Source organism: Chiloscyllium plagiosum, unplaced genomic scaffold, assembly GCF_037043375.1.
Source record: "Chiloscyllium plagiosum isolate Xiang-an unplaced genomic scaffold, Cpla_swu_hap1 HiC_scaffold_38, whole genome shotgun sequence".
Classification (NCBI taxonomy): domain Eukaryota; kingdom Metazoa; phylum Chordata; class Chondrichthyes; order Orectolobiformes; family Hemiscylliidae; genus Chiloscyllium; species Chiloscyllium plagiosum.
Window position 1 is genome coordinate 13,181,125 of NW_028270176.1, and position 14,695 is coordinate 13,195,819.

The window sequence follows — 14,695 nt, forward strand, 5'->3', positions numbered from 1 at the left end:
TGAATTTGGAAGACCTCATTAAACTCAAACTGTTCTAGTTGGTGTGAAAGCCATGTTCCTCCCTACACCTAATCACACCCGCCATTTTGTCGTCCTAGTCTTTGTCCTTTATCTCTGTCATGTCAAATTCCCTGCTGTAATGCTTCAATAACATTTGTCTCATGCACTCTCTGAACCAGAGAGATTTTTATGTTCCACGAATCTTACGGATGAAGAAGCATCTCCGCTTTTTCATACTGTACATCATCCTCTGTTACGTTACAAGAATTGATTCTCTCTATAGTCTTCTCAACAAGTTGAGCGGGCTTCTTTTCATGGGGAATGGTAGAGCAGTAATGTAGGCCACACCATGAGATGGCTGCTGCTGCCCTCAATAATTCTTGCATAAAAGTCTAGGTATTATCAATTTTATTCCTCCCACCCCACACACACACCACTCCCCCACCCCTCACTACCGTCCCTGTGGAAACCGTTTTTCTCATACTTCTTGCATTTATCTTTCTTTCTTGTTTGCAAATCTATATTCGTTCATCACCAAATAGACAATTTAGTTTATTAAAATAACTTACGCTAATGAAACCACCCAATTTATATCATAGCTGTTGTATCTCTCCTCACGCATCACTTGGATTCTTGGAAAGGAATTAAATAAAGAACTGATCTCTCAAATGGCCTTGAGTTCATACATAGAAAAGAAGTGACAATTATATTAGACAGAAGAGACATGAATGTTAAAGATTGGTTCGAGATTAAAACAAAAACAAGCCAAAGCTAAAGGCCGATTGCACTAGAGATTATTAGAGAAAATAAATTCTTCATTCCAGCTTATTTTAGTTAATGAATAGATTGCAGAAAGCATCTGGTCAACATCACATTGAAAACTTTGAAGAAAAATTACAACAGTCATGCTCATGTTGGCCCTAAACATGAGCTATTCTGTTAACCATTTCCAACTAAGCCCTTACATGTTAATGTTCAACTACTGTGCTAATGGGCAGTATTTGTTTTCCAAAAAATATGCTTTCTTGACAGAACTTGTTAGAATACATTGTGATATGTGTCAACTCTCAAATTACAGAAGATGCAATAAAATTCAACTTATCTCAATTTGGCAGTTTCTATTCAATGATATTGCCACAGATCTATGATATATTACAGAAAACCAATACAATAAAATATTTGTGTTTACAGAGATATTAAACGGTTCTTCCATTTGCAGGTGTCAGGTCAAAATAAGAGATTGGATTCAGTGTTGACTAATTATAATTGCACGATTAGTTTGGATAATTTAGGATTGCTCTCGTTAGAGGAATGAAGAATGAGATGCAGTTTGACGGAAATGTAATACATCATTTTAGGTTCAGATAAGTTACACAAAGAAAATGAGTCCAGATTGGCACAAAGACCAAGAGGCACATTTTGAAAATCTTCATTATATAATACAGGAGTTACGTGACCAAAAAACATATTACGCAGTAATTGCTGTCAACTTTATTTTTTTTCATTCATAATTACAGACATAATTCTAGTTTGCAATCATGAATCCTCTTTGATTCCACACTACAATAGAAACAATACACATCACACTCCACTCTGCCCAACGAAACTTTCAAGGCTGTGATGATATGGAAGGTAAATGAGGTTAGCGAGTTTTGAGAAGATTTGTAGCTCAGGTTGAGGTTCTGGATGTAGGTTGGTTCGCTGAGCTGAACGGTTCATTTTCAGACGTTTCATCACCATACTAGGTAATATCTTCAGTGACTGACTGGACGAAGCTTGGTCCGGCGGCTCACTGAAGATGTTACCTAGCATGGTGTCTGAAAATGAACCTTCCAACTCAGTGAGCAAATCTACATTCAGTAAATGAGGTTAAATGAATTGCTCTAGCCAGAAATAAGGTATGCTGAAGTGGCACAATGTGTTCTTTCTGTGCCTCATTGTCTCCAGAACTCAGCAACTGTCAGGTTCAAATGAAATTATCGAAATAATGTCAACATACAGGTTTTATTGTTAAATTCGAATTTACAACCTTAAATAAGCTTTAATGATACATTTCAATTTATAAATCTGTGGTTGGATGTGAATGGTTTGACAGAACGAGTTACACAGTTGAATGAAGAAAACACGGAATGATGATTACACTGGCAGATAAGCTGAGGGAGAGAGAACAGAAAGAACATTCAAAGGGTAAGAGTGATAATGAAATGCACAATGAGAAATAGAAATGGAGGAAAACGGGGGAATGGGTGGTGTGAAAGGAGCAGAGCATAAAGGGAGACAGACAGGGCAAGAGAAGGAAATATAAATAAAGAGCGTAACTCTTGCAGAAAACAGCAATGATGGATGAAGAAAGAGAAAAGAACCCACTACTGAAATAATAGGGAAGATTAGCTTCTCAAAGCTGTTTCATTGTCATGATAAAAATGAGACTCTTGGCTGAATAAGCGAGGCATATTGATCAAGGATTCAATGTGAGGTTGCATCTCACAGTATGGACCAAAACACAAAAAAGCAGCATGACGACAACCAAAAATTCAAAGTGCTGAATTGTATTTGATAGAACTCTGAGCGAGACCAGTAAAGATTTTAATGAGTGTCCAAGCTCTTTGCATGAAACACGTTGAAAACGTGCAAAAACACGTAAATAAATAACACGCAATATTTAGACATAAGAAAGTTCTGAGCAATGGTAAACGCTGTTGAAAATATGTTTTCAAAGGTTGACGGTGCATAAAAATCCTTGCTCTTACAATAATGATGATGTCGCTTTTATTCTAAAGATTGGTAACTAAGAAGATCAATCACGGCTACTTTTTTTTCAACAATCCCACTTCAACAACTTATTGACGACACAACATCAACGGCCGAAGAGCCTGTAGTGTGCTGTACTGTTCTACATTCTATGCTATATGCTGGTTAAGATTAATATAATATGCAACCACACAAACAGTAATACTTACACACATACATACAAACGGCTGAAGAAATTTGGTTCTCTGTTTTTATCGTATAAATGCCACTGCCACGAAAACAAGGGATTATGTTACAAGACTAATATGAATAATGTTTAAAATTTCTGAAAATTTTAATAGCACTCAATTATACAAAGATGTTACAACAACTACAGGAGCAATAGAGTAGTTGTCCAATGCCCTGAAGGAAACAAAAAAGCCTGTTACTGCTTGCAGTTGCTGTAAGCATATCTGTTGTCATGACAGGCTGCACTCGTCTGAATTAGAATGATAGCCATACAAAACGTTTCTTTCACAGAAAGCGGGGACCAATTCATGCATTGAATTGTTAAATAAATAATGGATCACCTGGCCTAATCCCAACCTGTAAGATTTGGTCCATATTACAGCAAGTTATATAAATTGAGTTGCGTATCCACACAGTTTCAATAAATGCATCATTTGCATTTCTAATATATTTTCAAGCAGTGAAGTCTAGATCCATTCACCGGGGGAAAATATATTTCCTCATCTGCACAATAAACTGCTCAGCAACTATTCTGTGCTGCGTAGTCGCTGTTCTCTGCTCAGTTATGTGGGACGTACATAATTTACATACTGTATGCAGGCTCCTCACATTGTCGGCAGCACAATCAAATCCGCCTTTTCTTTGGTCAGGAGAGAAATGTTCTTGTCTTTGAAATATTTCATCACAACTGCAGTTTGGCAGATAGTTTACATCCTTGAATTCTACGTGAAGTTCGGTACAAAGAGTGCATTACTGCTGCTATAATCCTGCAATCTTTCGCAGGTGGAGGAAAGGATAGCAAGGTGGATGCTGTGTCAACAAATTCAGTTATGTAACTAAACTCCTGTTGGATCAATTTAACATGAGGGTTCGTCTGGTTTTGCTGCAATCTTGCTTTTCAGTGCGCTCAGATACGTTCGAGCAACTTTAAGTGCAAGGTGGGGATCTTGAACAAAACGTGTCTTACTTCTGAAACACCCAGACATTTTAGCTCAAATGTTCATATTTCCCTTTTAAATAGAAAGCGTAATGATTCGTGGTATAGGTGAGTTTGTCAGGCGCAATTGATTCAATTGTTGAAAGGGCTTGGCATATTTCAGAGCTCAGGATCCTCGAAAAATCATGAACACCAAATTAGCATTCTGAACTCTCTTCCCTGGGAAGGGATGGCACTAGATTCAGCAAACATTTATAGTACAGAAGTTTGGCAGCATAGCCACAAATCCCAATGGGTGCATATCTGCATTAATAAGAGACAGTTATTGATGTATAGCTTCAGAAACAACTTTAACATGGTGTGTCGTGACGAGTTACCAACCTGTTAAGCTACATCAACTGCATTGGGATTAAACCTGTTTTTGGTTATATTGCGTGGCAAATTCCAAAATCTCGCCAACAAAACTAACTATAAGAACGAGGCAATTCTATTCTTCCGTGCAGAAACATGAAACTGATGACCAATTCCATTCACGAATGATCTTTATGCATGGAAGGCCAGACGTGAGTGTTTTACTGGTTGATACCTGGTACTACACAGTGTGGCCATTTGTTGCTTCACCATTCTTATAATATTTAACAAATTAAATAAGGGTGCGCAGAGGAGGAGAATGGTAACACAGCAAACGTCTAGGACACTTTCTGAGACAACAAGGTGAGGGTGAACCAATCTATGAAGCAGATTTGCCAACAGGCACATGACAAACTTGAGACTTGGTTGCACCAAAAAGAAATGGAGCACAGAAATGGTAATGAGAAGAAATTGATGCAAATGAAGATGGGGAAAGCAGACATTTGAAGATTCTTCAACTTTGCTAGAAAGGGGAAGGAATTGCCTGCGATACTGGTAGAAGTATATTGGATTAGTCATTATTTAAAACATTTCAAGACCATTAATGGCAGTTTCAGGAACTGATGATCTAAATTGAGGCTGAGACAGGCAATGGCCAGATGTAGAGAACATACTTTTGATGTTGGTGATGATTAGCCATACAAAAAAGTCCTCCAGGAAAGGACGAACCCAAATATGTCTCAACAGAGATTAAGACCTTGAGGAAGGGCAATGGTCTCTTCAGTTTGAGCTTTTTAATGGTACCTGAAATACTGTTGGCAAATTAAATGACTGTTTTTGGAGACCATCGTTGTCTGCAATACAGTTCTTCAACTGATGGATACGTTGAAAACTATCACTACGGAGAAAATGATTTTATCTGAGGGACAATCCAAAGCTAAGATTCATAAATACAGTTTAGCTAACTGAATCCAAGAACTACAATCAAGAAAGCATCATCTACTGATAAAATGTTTAGAACATCGAACCAAACACAGAGAATGCTACAAAAACCCAACAGGACTGGTAGCATACGCTAGGAGAAAAACAGAACTAATGATTCAAGTCATACACTTCTCTAAACCGGACGTGGAATGATAACTCTTTTTTGTCCATCAACGGATGTTGCCAGGAATGTTCAGCACTCGGTGCTTGTTTTAAATTTCCCGCGTCCTTGTATTTTGTCTTTGTTATAATACCAAACATGTCACAACTGAAAGTGAGTGAAGTTTTTTTATTGAATGTTGCCTTTCAAAGGGATTGGAAAAGAGTACATGATAACATGGAACAAAAATTGTTTTTGAGAATCTGCAGTAGATCAAATAAATGGGGCTGGCCATGTGCCCACAAGCACACCCAGAAACAAACTGTCAAATGATTTGAGTGGAAAGTGCAAAAATCAGTCTCCACTGGAAATCCAATGTAAACAATGCCTCACTGTTGCTTGCATTTTCGGATGAACATGCACTGTGGTTCGAATTCAGTTGAGAACAGTTTGCAAGTCAAGATAGTATTTAGGAACTACTGCAACTGGAACCATATTCCACATTGCCATCAATCGTTTTTAATGGAAATTCAATGAACAATTGAAACCACAGGATATTTTACAGCTCTCTTGAAATGTTCTCTGAACTTCACTGAGTCACTCCATAAATAAGGGCACTTGTAAAAGAATACAAACTCAGCAACATGCATCCAGTTATCTTGAAACATGCAAAGAATTGTTGTGATATTGACAATATGTTATTGTAATTCAAATATAAGAAATTGGTAAGATAGTTTGATCACAGATGATAAATGGGAGTAAAACAATGGACTTTCTTCTGTTCTCCATCTTAGGGCCACTATGATTCTCTTTCTTGTTCTGACGTCTTAATTCCTTACAGATGCGACTTGCCATGAAAATAGAATGTAGAACATCACAGCACATCGAGGCCCTTCAGCCGTCAATTGTTTTTAATGTTGCCGCCAACATGCAAAGGCCTCAAACTTACACTATTCCATTATCATCCATATGTTTATCCAATGCACATTTAAATGCCCATAAAGTTGGCGAATCTACTACTGTTGCATGCAGGGTGTGCCACACCTTTATTACTCTCTGAATAAAGAAATTACCTCTGACCTCTATCCTATATCTATCACCCCCTCAATTTAAAGTTATGTCCCCATGTGCTAGCCATCATCATCCAAGGAAAAAAGGCCCTCGCTGTCCACCCTATCTAACCCTCTGATCATTTTATATGTCTCAATTAAGTCACCTCTCGACCTTCTTCTCACTAAAAGAAAACAGCCTAATTTCTCTCAGCCTTTCCTCACAAGATCCTACCTCCATATCATGCAACATCCTGGTAAATCTGTGAAAATTCGGGAGGCCAGGAACTATTTAAAGCAAAAATTAACAACTTTATTTCTTAAATTATAGCAGAGAATAATTAACTAACAACTACTTACAATTCCTGTCTAACCTATCTTTTACCTTCCCTTTTATAATACTAGTCTGATATACTCCGATTACAACTTACAAAACAAAACTTCCTATTTCAAAACCAGCCAGCTTTCAGTTTTTTTTCTGTATCCCTGTCGTTGCTTCTTCTTCTTGGGGATTCTGTTTCACAGGTTACTGATAATGGTACCTTTTCAGAGAACTATTTCTCAGGCAGTCTTTACATGCTGGTAGCTTGGCAGTTCACCTCCCGTAGGTAAAACTTTCCCTGTTCTTATACCCCACAATTGTGTCATTGGTTTTTAAGATTTTCAATGCACCAAATTAAAACTGGATTGGAATTTGGTATTTTTCGGGGTATAATTTAAACTGATTGGTCTATTTGAATCTCTTTTGTCAGCTACCCTAGCTACCCTCGTAGCCGGAGCACATGTCACATTGTATATTTTTTAAAGAACACTTGGTGCTCTCAGGTTGTTTTTGTGAGCTTTTAACTGTCTTAAAGGCACAGTACACTCACCTCTTCATAACACATCCCCTTTCAGAAAAAAAATGAACCATCATAATTAAAAAGATGGCTTCAGTTTTTGTTCTTTTCTTCTATTTTTAAATACATTACCCTAACACACAGATAAATTTAAATTTATATATACATTAAATAAATACATATCTCATCTAAACTCCATCAGTTAAATCCACAATAATGTATCAGTGATTACATTCTTATGACCCGCAACATGTATGATTTTTAAATTAAAAGCCTGTAACATAAGACTCCAACAAAACAGTCTCATATTCTTGTCTTTAAAGCGTTCTAAAAATGTAAGCAGATTGTAATCCATGTACACAACCGTCTCCAACACGTTGTTTGTGACATACACATTAAAATGTTGTGAGTTTCCTTTTGAATGTGGAGTATTTCCTCTGGTAGATGTTGATCTTCTTTGAAAAGTAATCAACTGGCAGTTCAATCCCACCCTCACCTTTTTGGAGGAATACAGCTCCAACTTCAAAGTCAGTGGCATCAATGGCAACTTTAAAAGGTATTGAAACGTTTGGTATAACTAAATCTGGTTTGGTGGTTAATATTGATTTTCAATGATCGAATGCATCCTGGCATTGTTTCATCCACCAAAACGTTGTGATCTTCTTCAGCAAATCGGTTAATGGTGCCACTATGCTGCTGAAGTTTGGAACAAACTTCCAATAGAATGCACTGAGTCCTAAGAACCAAAGTGCCTCTTTCTTTGAGGTTGGCCATGGAATTTACTCAATGGCCTTTGCCTTTGCGTTCAATGGGGTCAACCTTCCATGACCAATGTTTTGTCGCAAGAACATCATCTCTGTTTTTGCAAATTCCGTTTTGTTTATCACCAGTTTTGCTTCTCGTAGTCATTCAAAGAGCTCTGCCAACTGTATCATGTGATCTTTCCAGGACTTACTAAAGATCATTACATCATCCAAATAGATTTCACAGTTTGTTAACCTAGCCGCAACTCTGTTCATGAGACTTTGGAATGTGGCAAGTTCATTCCAAAAGGTATCAATTTAAACTGATATAGCACAATTGGGATTACAAAAGCAGAAATGTTTTGGCCATTTCTGATAAAGGTACCTGTCAGTAACCATGCATTAAGTCCAACCAGGTGATAACTGGCTTGTTTGACTTTCTTGATATAGTCCTCCAATCTAGGAATTAGATATGAGTCCAATTTTGTAACAGCATTGACCTTTTGATTGTCCATAAAGAATTGTTGTGTCCTGTCCAGTTTGGTAATGAGGATGATCAGCAAACTCCACTTGCTCTGGCTTGGTTCGATGATGTCCTCGTCGAGCATGGCCTCCACCTCCATCTGGACCTGTCTGACTTTGAAAGGATTAAGTCGATAAGGGTACTGTTTTATTGGAACAGTATTCCCTACGTCTACTTCATGCACAATAGCATTAGTCCTCTCCATCTGATCTTTACATATGTCCTTATACTGCAGTAACAAATCTTTCAACTGCATTCTATGCTCCTGAGACAGATACCTTACAAACTTATCCCATTCCTCAAGGATTTCTTCATTTTTAAAATCTATTTTGAGGCACATCAAAATTCATATCATCTGGATTTGATTCCTTACTCTGTGGAGCAGTAACCTGTTTCTCCTGTTCTTTCTCTCTGGTATAATACGGTTTCAATATGTTCACATGACATACTTAATACCTTTCTTTTCTATCTCACATCTTTGTTAGATAGTTCACCTGACTCAACTTTTTCTCAATTTGATAGCGAGCACTAAACCTGGCTTTGAAGGGATCTCCTATCACTGTTAACAGTACTAATACATCGTCCATTAGGGAAAACATCTGATTCTCAGAGCTTTTATCTGCCACCTGTTTCATTCTACACTGGGCCCTCTTTTAGGTGCTATTTAGCAAACTCACCTACACTATTTAATCTCTCCTCAACTCTGATTTAAAATCTAAGTGTGAGATCTCTGACGTTAGTCTTACAAATTTTCTTTAAGTAATTTCAAAGGGTCTCTCACTTCATGGCATGGAACATAGAACATAGAACATTACACTGCAATACAGGTCCTTTGGCCCTCAATGTTGCGCCAACCTGTGAAAATAATCTGATGCGCATCTAATCTGCACCATTCCATTATTATCCATATGCACATCCAATGCCCATTTAAATGTAATGTCAACAACTCTCCTCCTATTGCAGGCAGTCCATTCCATGTCCCTATTATTCTCTGAGTGAAGAAACTACCCCAATATGTATCCTAAATCTATCAACCCTCAATTTAAAGCTATGTCCCCTCATGTTAGCCTTCATCATCCAAGGAAAAAGGCTCTCACTACCCACCCTACCCAACCCTCCAATTATATTATATGCCTCTATTAAGTCACCTCTCAATCTTCTTCTCTCCAACTAAAACAGCATCAGTTCCCTCAGCCTTTCATTGTTAGACCTTCATTTCATACCAGGCAACATCGTAGTAAATCTCGTCTGAACCCTTTCCAAAGTTTCCACATCCTTCCAATAATGTGGAGACCTGGACTGCATGCAATACTCCAAATGCAGCTGCACCAGTGTCTTGTATGGCTGAAGCATGACCCCTAGGCAGCAAAACACAATCCCCTACCAATAAATGCCAAAACACCGTATGCTTTCTTAATAACCCAATCAACCTGGGTGTCAACTGTCAGGGATTTATGCATCAGGACACCAAAATCTCACTGTTCATCTGCAATGCCAAGAATTTTATCATTAGCCCAGTACTCTCCATTTCTGTTACTTCTTCCAAAATGAATGACCTGAAAGTATTTTGCATTAAACTGCATTTGCCACTTCTCATCCCAGCTCCGCATCTTATCTGTGTCCCTCTGTAATCCACAACATGTTTTAGCACTATCCACAACTTTGCCTACTTTAGTGTCATCTACAGATTTACTAACCCATCCTTCTATGCCCACACACAGATCATTTATAAATAACAACAGCAATGGCCCCAAAACAAATCCTTGCGGAACATCACTAGTGACTGAGTTCCAGGATGAACATTTCCCATCAAGCACCACCTAGCCAATTTCTGATTCAAACTGCTAAATCACCTTCAATCCAAAAACTTAGTAATTTGTGCAATAGCCCACCGTGTGGAACCTTAACAAATGCTTTACTGAAGTCCATATGCACCACGTCAATCATGAAGGACATGGACAGGATAAATGGACAGTGTCTTTTCCCTGTGGAGGGGGAATCCAGAACTAGCGGGCATAGGTTTCAGGTGAGAGGGGAAAGATATAGAAGAGACCTATATCTTTCACACAGAGGCTGGTGCATGTATGGAATGGGCTGCCAGAGGAAGTGGTGGAGGCTGGTACAATAATAGCATTTAGAATTACCTGGATAGGTGTATGAATAAGAACTGTTGGGAGGGATATGGGCCAAGTGCTGGCAAATGGGATGAGATTAGGTTAGGATATCTGGTTGGCATGGATAAGTTGGACTGAAGGGTGTGTATTCATGTTATACATCTCTATGACACTTAATCTTGGATTGGATGCACCAGCATAAACATAACAATTCTAAGGGACAGTTTTATTGACCAGACCGAACGTTCTGAAAATATATTAAGAAGGTCAGCTAGACAGTAACAGTCATTTTTTATTTTAAAGGTAAATGCAAGGTGCTGAATTCCAGATGCAATTTTATTGATCAAACTACTCGATGTTAAGCAAAACACAATTTATTCATATATTAGTTAGAATGCAACAAAAAATGAATTGGCTCAGCTGTAACTCTATCAAAATGCTTAACAAAATAACTATTATGAATTGAATGATCCAAAAAAGTAATATCCCATTAGCATACCCTTGGCACAAGGCAAACTCAGAAAACAAATTCTTTCAAATGTAACTCCAGGAGCACAAGAGAAAAAAAAAGACTCAAAGAGAGTTCAGCAGAGAGAGGCACGCTACAGCAACAACTACTGAAAAACTAAGAAACTAAGAATCCTGGTTCTGTGAGAGTGTGAATACACCTATGCAATTTGTTTTTTAAATGCCAGGGCCTCATAACTTTTTACGAGTTTTCAGTAATCATCTGCGATTTCTGTCTTAAAACTGTTATTGAAAACAAAACAGGTCAAAATAACTTCTGAGTACCATAGTATTGTTGCAACAGTGATACGGAGGGGAGTGGGTAATGGGAAACTTTGAAAAAGGGGCCATAATGTGCTCAGAGACACAAGAGGATGACCCACTTTGCAAAAGTACAGGGAAATGAATGTTAGTTTAGTGGCAACAACTTTTTTGTGGCATTAGAAAAGATTTTAAAAATCCTTTCATGATGGGAGCTACTCCTCTACACATTGTCTTTTCATGTATTGCATCCATTCTTGGCTCTGAGCTAAATACTTTGGTTTCAAATCCAGAACTTGGTGTTCAGAATCAGAAAAATAAAAGTTGAGAATTAACTTATAAAGACTTCTGATACATTGTGATAATAGTCAGCACGGATGGAAGAACCTTTGTGTTAGTCACATGACGGAAGGATTAGGAAACTCTGTGAAAAAATAAAACCTCCACAGAGGCCGGTATCTCATCTCCAATCACCCTTTATTCACAAGTGGAAAATCTTTGAAATTGGTCGAGTTCCTTCTGAGCCAGTGCTCAGGGTGTCAGAATGATTAGATTACTTACAGTGTGGAAACAGGCCCTTCGGCCCAACAAGTCTACACCGACCCGCCGAAGCGCAACCCACCCAGACACTTTCCCCTACATTTAACCCTTCATTCAACACTATGGGCAATTTAGAATGGCCAATTCACATAACCTGCACGTTTTTGGATTGTGGGAGGAAACCGAAGCAGCCGGAGGAAACCCACGCAGACACGGGGAATATGTGCAAACTCCACACAGAGAGTCGCCTGAGGTGGGAATTGAACCCGGGTCTCTGGCGCTGGGAGGCAGCAGTGCTAACCACTGTGCCACCGTGCCGCCCACATGTATGACCCTCCTCTTTTATTTCTGTCAGCCAGGGCTCTCGGATTGGACCAGCTTAACAGCCCCAACCAATTATCTCATATCCTATGAGGTCCACCTGTCTGACCTCATTACATCCACTACATCCTTCCCCCGAGTCCAAAAACAAACACTGGACCTTTGTTTTGTAGGGCCTGTTTGACGTTTTAGCACCAGGTCAGATACCACCAGCCCTGCATCAAATATGGGTGACATATAATGGACAATAGCTCTCCAAATGTGCCTGTAGCACCTCAGGCAAAATATTCACTTCCTTCTTCTGGTGGCATAGACATCAATGCAGCCAGATCCACTGTGTCCATCTCAGACTCAGAGATATCTTCAGGTCAGAGAGAGCCCGTAAGTTCTGACAGCTTTTCTGATTTTCTGATCAGCAGGCATGTTTTGCTGCCTCACTGTTAGTGAGTTAACAGCTTTCAGAATTGCCATTCCTGCCTGAACTTTTAATGTTACTGGTTCTGGTCTTTTATCGACGATTTGTCTTACCCATGCAAAGTAATTTCCCTGATTCCTAAAGCAAATTTCATTCCATGTCAGAAGCTGTCTCTCTCGTTTGGCTGAGCCTGGCGTCCCCCACTAGCATTTTACCCTGCTCTCCACCCATCCTCCCCCCAACCCCCCAAAACTTGCTACCCTTCAATCCACTGGCAGATTCTCCATATATGTGGGGCATGTATGATTATTATAAGCTATTCTCATGTTAGCACTACTGCCTCACAGCACCAGGGTCCCAGGTTTGATTCCAGCCTCAGGCGACTGTCAGTGTGGAGTTTGCACATTCTCCCCATGTCTGCATAGGTTTAGGGTGAGAGGGGAAAGATATAGAAGGGACCTAAGCGGCAACATTTTCACACAGAGGGTAGTGCATGTATGGAATGAGCTGCCAGAGGAAGTGGTGGAGGCTGGTACAATAATAGCATTTAGAATTACCTGGATGAGTATGAATAAGAACTGTTTAGAGGGATTTGGGCCAAGTGCTGGCAAATGGATGAGGTTAGGTTAGGATATCTGGTTGGCATGGGCAAGTTGGACTGAAGGGTGTTCCGGTTTCCTCCCACACTCCAAAGATGTGCAGGTCAGGTGAATTGGCCATGATAAATTGCCCATAGTGTTAGGTGCATTAGTCAGAAGGAAATGGGTCTGGATGGGTTACTCTGCAGAGGGTCAGTGTGTACTGGTTGAGCCAAAGGGCCTGTTTCCACACTGTGGGGAATCTAATCTAATCTAAACCCATTCAGGAGTCCTTTTGGTCATCTGATTCTCCAAGATGCATCACACTCACCAAGCATGCACACATCAGTATGGCGTGTTATAGGAAAGTTGTTGCTGTACTCCTGCATTTTCTATCCATGACATTCTGGACAATGGATGTTAAAGATTTGTAAGATGTTGACAAAGGGTCATGTTGAATTGCTGCAGTGGATGTCGTGGATTGATCATTTGAATCAGAAATACTGAGCTTTGAGAAAAGTACGTTAGGAGGGGAAATGAGGAAACTGGTGAAATTCACATTGATACTGTGTAGTTGCAGGGTCCAAAAGTGGAAGATGAGGCATTATTCCTCTAGATGTCAGGTGGTTAGGGTTTGGCGATGGAGGAGGCCCAGGACCTGTGCGTCCTTGATGAAGTGGGAGGGGGAGTTAAAGTGTTTGACCACGGGACGGTGGGGTTGGTTGGTGCGGGTGTCCCAGAGCTAGATCAATGTGGATTTCACCAGTTTCCTCATTTCCCCTCCTCCCACTTTATCCCAATCCCAAGCGTCCATCTCATCACCGCACTCATTACCTGCCCATCTTCCTTCCCACCTATCTGCTCCACCCTCCTCTCTGATCTATCACCTTCCCCCTCAACCCCCCAACTTCATCTACCTATCTCCTTCTCAGTTACCTTCCCCCCAACCCAACTCCCCTCTCATTTATTTCTCAGCTCCCCTGGCCCACAACCTCATTCCTGATTAAGGGCTTATGCCCGAAACATCGATTCTCTTGCTCCTCGGATGCTGCCTGACTTGCTGTGCTATTCCAGCACCACATGTTCGACCGTGATCTCCAGCATCTGCAGTTCTCACTTTCTCCCTGTAGCAATTACTCTATATGCAATATTCACAGGGTGGTTACAACTAAACTTGAGTTAGTTAAAAAGAGCAGAAATGGTCACTGAGTGCAATACAGTTGGTATGGTGTATGCATGGACTTCCAGAAGATGTTCAGTGCAGTGCCAAACTTATGATACTTATCAGAAAATTTATAGTCCATTGAATAAAACAGAGATTAGCAACTTGGTTACAAATTTGCTGAGGGATAAGAAACAGATGGACCAATGATATTATTGGAACTCCAGAAAGCTTTGCAGTGGAGTTCCTAAGAAGTTGGTATTAAGCCCTTTTTGAACCTAATGTATACAAA